We start from the raw sequence: 10,151 nt of genomic DNA, 5'->3' as shown, positions 1-10,151 counted from the left end.
AGGAGGGTCTAAAAGAACTTCACCAATGACAGTAGCATGGGAGACAGAAAACATGTAAGGAATAATGCAATAAAAATAATCCATTAAGAAAATACTATGTGGCATACAGTGTCTGTGACCTTAGCGTATCCCCAGAAAGCTTAGCAACAGATCTTATGTTCTTAAGCCTAAGTAACACCAGTAGGTGGCCAGTCCTCAAGGGGCAAATCTATTCTAAGCACCAGAGACTCCGTCCCAAAAGGGAAGAGAGGATCTTGCTGCACCTGCAGGTAGAAGTCTTGGCTTGAACAGCAGATGATTGTGAGACACATTCACAAACAAGTACCCAGCCATTAGTTTATTAGCAGTTCTGCTCATTGAAATACAGCTGCATCAATCTAAATGTGGCAAATCCATTCTATGATTGTGCTCTGGATTTACTTGGCCTGGAGCTGGAAAATGCTTTTCCAATTTTTGTTTCTGATGCTTCCTTCTATACCATGGCTGCCTTGGTTCCTATTTTTTCCTGTTATATTTTGACCAAACATATGCTAACTTATGCCTATAAACTCTTTAAAAATTACCAGAAGTCTGTGAAACTTCAGGGGCACTATAGTCATCATCACATTTTTGCTGGGGGAAGGCAGGCTGGGGAAATCCTAACACAGATACCCAGATCTCCCCCTATCCCTGGGTTTTGGGAGGAAGTCTTTTAGTACTGCTCAGGGCTCTGGTTTTTGGAATGATGTCTGAAGGTTTAGCTTTGTGGCTCTAAGGATTGTGACATGCAGTCCGGTTAATAGATCTAGTCCTGACTATGGAAAGCATGGCTGTTATAATAAAACAAGCATTTTCTTCAAGAGTGTTATGATTGTATATTTTGTCTGAATGTTATTTATTACATTGCACTCTGTTCCCAATGGACTGGAAATTATTTAGTGTAGAAACATTTTTCCTGTTCCTATCCATTATTTAGTACAATGCAGCCCTTACTTTTATGGCAGCTTTGGGCAGTGCAAAACTATCAATAACATCAAAATAAAGATGACATTCTTGTATTCACTTTCCCTGCTAATGTGCAATAGGTATTGTGTTGTCAACCTGTCCTAACTACCTAATTGTTACTTTCTACCTTGGAGAGAGCCCCTTTAAATTTACAGACTTCAGATGTGCCCCAAATAAAATCACACAGTGGCCACACAGGCCACACAGCAATGTTAAAGTGACAGGGTGTGGCTATAGCCAATTAAATACCAATCATTTCCATTGAGGAGAATTGTAATGATTAATGCTGAATTATATAGGAAAAGCATCTGTGCCCTGCTACAAAGTGCCCAGGGATATAACTTCGTTTTCTATTAACAGGAATTCCAGTGTGATTTCTCAGTTCAGATTGAAATTTCATCTACATGCTGTGGGTGTAAAAGTTAAATTCTGATCCTGATTGCTGGGACGGGAGTTCCTGCTGGTTTGCCTTCTGCGTGCCTTTCTCAAACATGAATTTCCTATGTGAGATCTCCCATTCAGGGGCTGTTTGGATACACTGTTGAACCTAATTAAAGCATAAAAGGACTGGCAAGACAGGGAAATGAAAGAGGAGAGAAAGTACATCCTGTGTTTTCAGTTCTCTTTTAGCTGCTAGTGGGAATGGAAAAGGCTACCAGCTGCTCAGTGATTAGCCAGTACCCCAAACAGACAGATTTTACAGCCCCAAAGTTCTGCTTTAGGTTGTATCACTAAAGCAGATCTAGCGTGGACTCATGACAGTAGTACCTAAGATGTCATGCAGCCACTGATGCTCAGATTTTCACTGCCATTTCCACCAGTTTGAACCATGGCAGTCCAGCCACCACTCCTGGGGCACCACTCCTCAGCTCTACTGCCCTTCCAGACAGCCACCAGTGTGTGAAGATACTGGGCCTTGCCTCTCCAAGGCTACGTGCTGGAGATGTGGCACAGGTTCCCAATCATTATTTATTATTATTTTAACACAGCAGCAAAAGGCTGAACTTGCAATGCTACACAAGAAGTCCAATAGATATATAGAAAAGTTGGATTGATTGATTTTGGCAAGAAAGATAGGTATTGGCTTTAGTAGCTATATAAATATGGGGTAAGAAAAACTACTCAATAACTTTAAAAATAGATCTATACAAATGCTGTATAGTATTTCTTTGCTTTCTTTGGCAGCCACAGGCTGTGGTCTTATACTGAGAGTCAACCATAACATCCATTGGGACCCTAGATGGTCTTGCAGGTGATGCATCCATAAAATTATGTTTCAAGATCAGAAGAGTTGTTATTAATCAGCTTTTATGCCATGGTAGCACCTAGAAGAAACTCAGCTAAGGTATAGGGGCTCATTGTGCTTTCTTAATATTGATAAACATTTAACTAGGGATATATCAACGCATTTCAATTCTGTATGTAAATAGCTGTAAAACTGTGATCTGCAGAGGACGATGAACAGTTTAGAGGACTCATTATAAGCTTTGGAAATCTCTGTTCCTTTTTGCTGCTCCAGTTTTCACTATGGCCAACAGTGGAGCAAAAAATATTATTATTGGTACTGTTGTGGTTTGACCATCACTGTGAAAAATAAGTTAGCAGTCTCATTTCTTTTATTTGTGAATGTGCTTCAACACTCCAGCATTCATCATAAAGGACACTAATCAGTACTCACAGCAGAGACCCCAAAGATCTGGCTGCCAAATCACATCATTGGAGCAAAGAGACGAAGTTTGCGACAGAGGAAATGACTAGTTTTTACAGCTACCACTTGATTTCCTTAAGCCTTAAATTCCCTTCCAAGGAAAATGTCTTTTTAGACAAGAAATTATAGCCTGCAGAAAACATCTGCTAGTAAGTTGATTAATTAAAGACTACATTCCCTGAAAGCAACTGTTGGGTCGGTCAGACTGCAAATGAGAGAATATGGAAAGTATGGCTGAAAGGCTGCGGGAGAGTAGAAGTAATTAATGGTAGTAAAGGTTTCTGAATGGCGTGGACTTACATGGACAAGCCATGGTTTAGCAATAGGCTGAAAAAGTCAGAGGCTCATCATTCTTGGTAACCTGAGGAAGTTTAACTCATTAAGACACAAACACCTTAGAGGCTGTTCTGGGTGTACAAGCATGTCAGACTCGGTGTAATTTTCCCCAGTCAACTACCTGCCAGAGAGAAAGACAGAAGACCAAACAGCCACTGAGGGCAGGTTTATTACTTCCCTGCCCACTAAGTGGAACGTCCCTTGGGTCTAATTGAAAAAGCCATGGCAGAGGTTTTAAATCTCACCACTTCCACTGTGCTTTCTCAGGTAAGCCCTGGGGACCGCTGGTTTTCCCTGAGCAGCAGTGGGAAACAGAAGTGCCTCTACCAGGTCCCCTGCCTGCAGGTGGAAAGAGCATGGAGAACCCTAAGCCCGCAGGTGTGCCTGCAGAGGAGTCACCCAGGTGGTGGCATGTCCTGCCTCTGCCTAGTGGTGTGCCAAGCTCCAAGCCCTTCACTGCGTCTCTGCGACTTTCTAGGGTCGTTTTAAAGGAACCTAATGAAGTCACCTGAAATCACACTTGGTGTGTGGAGTCAGTGATGGGAATCTGTATTTCATACCATGTTGGGTGCCAATGCTGCCATCATGTTTGTGTCTTTAATGGCATGCTTGGCTGGTTGATCAGGAATTGGTCTTTTTCACCAGATACCTTAGTAATTAAAAAAATAATAATGCTGAAAGATTTATGGCTCATGAGGTCGATAGTAGTTGAAGTCACTGGTTCAGACATTTCCCAGGCTGCTGCTGAAGGGCTGAGGGCCACTGAAGCCTCAAAGCTGAGGTTGTGTGTAGCCATACTGTGATGAACCAAATATCTACATGTTCTCTCTAACCTTTCTCTTGTGATGGGTTTATTTGGTTCTTTCTGTCTGCAGTGTAGTTAGGTGGATAAATCAGTCTGGACACATGTATTTTAGGTTTAAATGAGGCTTATTTTTGTTGAACATATTTATTAGTTCGGCCAGTTCGGGGCAGGTTTAAACACAACCAAAATAAATAGCAACACCAGGGACCACAAATAGTTTTGCACCACTTTAGCTGAACTGGCATGTTTCTGTATGTGGAAACCCATCACACACACTTCCCCACCTGTCAGAGGATACCCACCTGCTCTGTGAGGAGGAGAGCAGAACCACAGCCTGCCTGAGGGATTCAGCTTTGCAGTAGTAAAACAGCTCATAGGCTTTCTGATTCAATGTTCTATTTGCCATCTTTGAATTATTTGAGCAGGAAACTGCCTGGAGAGGCTGGTTTTTGTTCAACTTTGCATCACGGTGCTTGGCCTCAGTCATTACCTGCTACAGGACCCAAAACCTTTCTGTTAAACAAGAAAAATCTCAGTTTAGTGACATGACCCCCTTTCAGCTTGTCTAAGACAGACATATAATCACAAGAGAATTGTGCTGGTACAGAACAAGCACTTGGATAAAAATCTACAAGTATAGGAACAATGGTCCTATTCTAATTAGATAAAACAATCATTCAATGCCTTTAAAATATACTCTATAATTAAAACAGTAGAAAGTGAAATAAGATTGGCTCCTTATGGCAATTAGCTGTTGGGGATTCCTATGCCATAGAAACATAGAAACAAATGTTTATTTCAATCATGGCAAAGAAACCCTATATAGTAATTTCAATATAGATAACATATTTTTGAACACATGGCCTATGGTGGAAAAGGAGTTGAAAATAGCCTAATAAGGATCTATCCTCTGATGCAGAATTAAGCCTACAGCTTAATACTCAAACGTAAGAGCTAGTTGTTCAGAGGAGTTATTATAGGCTGCCCTGTAGCATAAGGTGCAGCCGTGAGCCTGGGAAAAGTCATTAACATGAAAGACAATGGAAATGTTAAACTGGGAACTTACTATCTCCTGATTTTCTTTCCCTTCTTTCTTAAGGAGGAAAAAAGTACGTTAATGCAATATGAAAGAACAAATTAGAAAGGGCCAGATTGAGAAAAAACTAATTCCAGCTGGTCTAACAACAGTAATACACTGATCTGTGTATTTGGCTCCCCTTAAATGGAAAACTCAGCATTACTGCTGAGCATGACATAACCACTGTGTGTGTGTGTGTGTGTGTGTCTGTTTGCGTGTGCATGCCTGTGTGCACATGGAGAGGGCACATAGTTAACATTTTGGAAGCAACATCAAACTGCAATTTCTTGATTTTTTTGGCAGCTAGAACAGAACATTGCCTTTTAAGTAGATGTTCTTGCATTTAATTTGTTGGATTAACATAACTGAAATGGTGGTCATAGGTGAGAAAAACATTGTCTCTCTGTCTTTCTTTCTTTATTGGCTTGCCCTCTGACAATATTATGTTTCACTGTCTGCCAGCTGGGTGACAGGCTGCCTCATTGAACTTTATTATATTGCCCTCTGTGGTGACACAATGACGTGTCATAGGCAGAGCATCCATGATGTCATACTTTTAGCCTCTGGTGGATGTGTGGCATAGAAAATAAAAGCTGTAAAACAGATATTTGTCTGTGCAAATTTCCTTGTTCTTGGTGGTGGCTTACATTCTTATATTTATTATTTTTCTTCCATTAAATATTTATACTCTGTTACATACCAAAAATTAAATCATATCCTTTCCTTAAACCAATCACATGCTCTTCTGTTTCACAGGTCTTGATATTCAGGTATAGGGTTTTTTTGGAAGCCCTGAACTAATATGGTTCTTTCTGCTAATTTAGCCAACATATCCTCAAAATCAGCTTGTTTCATAATAATACTGGCTGGACAACAGTGCATCTGAATACATCAGAAGATAAAATGTTGCTTCCAGTGACTTTTTTGATCTTTTTTTTTTCTTTCAAGTAACATGGGTAATTTTACCCAAATATTTAAATCTGTGAGGATGCCCTCTTTTACTCAAGGCAAGCTAAATTTTAGAATGTCACTATTTAAATATGTCATTTGTGTTTTCTTTGCACAATTTCAAGTGAGAGAATCCCTTCTGGTGTTCAACACCATGTGCTAACAATAGAATGCTCAGCCTGAAAAGCAGAGGAAAACTTCATTTCTTAAAGAAGCCAGATGGAAATTCCCCTCAAAGCTGAGGGATATTCTAAACTCAGAGTGTGACCTTAAAGCTTCACTGGTTTCTTAAGCTGATATAATTGTGGCAAAGCTCATCAAATCAAGAAGATTAAATTGTTATGCAATAAATACACATTTCAGACCTTTACAGCACCATAGACTTTCCCACTTGTGCAGAGACTGTGTTGTATCCTGCACAGAGTAGTCAACAAGCTAGTTGGCAATTAAGTAAGATGGAAAAGTTTGCTGTAAGATTTAACCAATTCATCTCAATAATCTCTTCAATGCCATTATCATTTAGGCTATTGTGATCCTGAAGACTTCTTCTCTTCTGTAAAATGTGTCCTGCTGAACTCAGTTGACTGTTACTTTCAGGCTATTAATGTGGCTGTAAAGATGCTACTTTAAGGAAACTGGGTTCCAGCCCCAGGGTTCCAGGTTTTCTGTGGATGTTTGAGGAATGGCTATGCTCCAGACTCCGGGCAAACATATCACATATGTAGGGTCTCAGACATAGAAAATTATATTCTTATGCTGTTACATCAATATAACAAAAATGATATCTTACTCTGAAGTATGATCTATTGAAAAAAAAATTCCTAATTCATGAGATTTCTTTTAGTAATCTGTGCCATTCCATTTTCCCCTTTACCCAGAGAAAATAACTTTGCTTTGATTTTGTTGAAACCAGGGCAAACTTTCATGAAAATTCAGAAAAAAACTTTTTGTTCCACCTAAAGTGTGCACAGTGCTACAGATAATGTTGATTGTTATGCCTGCACATAATCATGCATATATCTTAGTATGTGCTTCTCCTTTTTTAGTTGCATGAAGTGAATTTTAATTAATTGTAGCTAGGATGGATATGACAACAACACAGTAAAATCTGCAGCTTGTTTTACATCAAGCAAGCTATTCTGTTTTGCCTCTTGTACAATCAATTGTCTGTACACAAAAGATAGAAAAAGTTGGTCAGGGTTTAGTGCTGTTTGACTACCATTTGGCATGCCCATTAAATTACTGCACAAAGCAGACAACAATGCAGATTTAAGCCCCAAGTCCTGTGTTAACTTGACTGCATAAATGGGTCTCCAAGTTTAAAAACAGTTGAACAAAAGAGCCACCATGGAGTGATTAAGATTTATTTGGGTGCTGGAGTGCACAGCTGCTGCAGGGAGGAGGGAGGGAGACGGCACGCATCCTCGGGGCTCGCCTGTGCTTGGCACAGGCCCCAGCTGTGAGGGAAGGAACTGAGCAACTGTACAACCTCTGTGCTCCTCCGCTTCCTCAGGGCTGGCCTAGTCCCCCAGCATGAACCGGATCAGTCCCACAGAAGTACCACTCAGCACAGGGTTTGCCAAGCTGCAGCAGGCCTCTTGTTAAGTGCCATCTCCCGCCGCACCACCCTCCAAATTTTTTCAGTCCTCCTGCGGGCAGATCTGTGGTTCTTTTGCTTTACTGCAGCAGGGCAAAGGGGTAGAGGTTAGATGAGGAGTGGACTCCCAGCTTTCCAGTGAGTTTTATTCCTTCACCACTGCAGCTTGAACGCTCAGCACTGTTTTCCAAAGTGAAAAAACCTCTTTGACTGCTTTGCTATTGTCAACAATACAGAGGTGACCTAGCCTCCAGCAGAAGGCTGTCCCTTGCTTCCCATATTACTGATTATCCCAGACTGCTCATGTTTGCTAATGATCTAAGAAGCCTATTGAGAAGGCAGAGTAGCACTGGAGAAATTAAAAGTGAAAGCATCATGGGGGCAATATTAACACAGAAGAAAAACACTTCATTGTGACTGTTTTAAAAATGACCAATTGCGGTCTAAATGTGCCTACTCTTAGGGAGCAGGCAGTGCAGGATTTGAATTAAGACAGGGAGAACGAAAATAATTAACTTCCAAGTCAGGGAGCCATTCACATGTTCAATAGCATAGCTTTAGCAAAGAGCTAACAAATTGCTGATTTTTTTTTTTTATTTATTTAATGCCATAAGACAGTTTTCCAATAGCAGATTTTATTCAATTGTCCACTTTTAATGCAGCAACAGATGGGCAGGCTGGTACAGTATTCTATGATGGTGTCCTTTGTCCTTAAGACAAAACAGTATAGTGATACAAGTTGCATTAATTTGACTTTTGCTTTTTGTCTTTGGGATGTGTAAGCTAAGCAGCCCAAAACACTTTCTTTCTCCTTCAACTTATGCTTTTGATAAAATCTCCACTCTTTTGGGGCAAAGATAGTTTAGTACCATAATAATGTAAAGGTCACAATCACAGCAGTGTATCATGATTTCTGTTAAATTTAAGAGGAATCTTGATTTTTAAAAATGTTCTTAGTGGCATAGTCTTATAAAACTGAATAGAAACATCTGAAGGTCAGCAACGCTACATCCTTAAGGCCTTTGCTCATACTTTTAGCTTGCTGCTTTTGAAAATGTACTTATGCTGAGTATGTTAATCCATGACAAATGCTGTAGGCATGTATGTGAGACTTCCAAACAACATAAAGCAAGTCCAGATTATTCTTGATCCTCCTATGTAACCCGAACAGGTGAACAGGTCAGTCTCGGAGCTACTGACTGAGACTGTGAGTTAACAGAAAACTTAAGCATATAAACATATACTCATAAGCCTCACTGAGTCAGGTCCTGAAATACATCTACTTTCATTAAAAGCATTATGTTAGTTGTGCCAAAGAATAACACTTTCTTACTCACTTTGGTGGCTGACATCTGCATTTGGGTCTGTTACTGTTTTCAGAGAACAATGCCTTGTTTTGTGGCCCTGTACCAGAAAGCCTTATTGACTCATTGCTAAAAGAAATCAACAACTTAATGACATGTTGATCAAGAACTGAGTAATAAAGTCTGATCTAAGTTGCAAATTGTGAGATTCGTTAAAAAAAAACCAAAAAACTTCAAAATTCTTGAGGGTGTGAGTGATGCAGCCCTGCAGCAGACTGCCCAAAGGTCATGACAAATCCATCCCCTGGATCTTCAAAACTTGGCCAGACAAGGCCCTGAGCAACCTGATTTAGCTTTGAAATGAGACCTGCTCTGAGCAGGAGGCTGTACTAGATGACCTCCAAGGATTTTTCTGTGGTTCTCTATTTGAAATCCAGTTAATGGCACAATATTTTCTGTTTACTTTTCTTGTTACTGTCAAACTTGCTGCTTGCATCTCAGACTAAGTGCAATACATCTTGCGGACTGAACATACACACACTTAATTTATGTGGTTGGATTAAACTTCATATATATGTAATCTCTGTTTTCTCTCTCCTTAAGCACAACATGCTTAATGCAAAATCTTACAACAGTGAAGTATATGTCCTTATGGTGCACATCACCTACAGTGCCTACTGGAAAAAACACAGCAGCAGAATACTAGAACTCACCTCAAGTCTTTGCCAAAATTTGGTTAAATGGTGGCATTGGTCATCTTTAAGTGAAATCTGCTTATACCTGTGTGCTTGTGTGTACGAGTGCATATATGTGCACGCACCCATACTCCCTTAGAGCTTTACAAGCTCTAGTTAATATTCACAATAGCCCTGTGACTTGTTACAAGTGGAAAAACTGAGACATAGGAAAGAGATTTGCCCTAAATGAAACAGGAAATAAATAGCAGGATGAGTGGAATACACTTTCCACTAACTTACCACAAGAGCTATTTAACAGCCCTTCATACATACTAATCTGAAGGCAGCTGTGACTCCTTACAAAGGACGGGCCTGTATTGTCTAGCCATACCTCTAAGGTCCATGAAGCTTAAACAATTGAACATGATGGACTGGAGCACAGAAACTCTGGAGTGCCAGGGGATCCTGTGACAATACTTCTTTGTAGCTAACTGTGTCAGCTTGTGTGCTTAAGAAGATAAATTGCTGAATGAGGCATTTTCTTCTGTGCCAGGCTGAGGATTTCTGTAACTTTTGCACATTTGTTTCCTCTCTCAAGAACGCTGTACAGAGTAAATTGGACTGTTTGTTGGTACGCTTGCCTGTGTACTTCTTTTAAAAGCAGACTGTAAGTTCCAAGCAAGTCAAGCTATAAATGTCAAGCTGAAAATAGAC

Source organism: Haliaeetus albicilla, chromosome Z (assembly GCF_947461875.1).
Source record: "Haliaeetus albicilla chromosome Z, bHalAlb1.1, whole genome shotgun sequence".
Classification (NCBI taxonomy): Eukaryota; Metazoa; Chordata; class Aves; order Accipitriformes; family Accipitridae; genus Haliaeetus; species Haliaeetus albicilla.
This window is presented reverse-complemented; position numbering follows the sequence as displayed.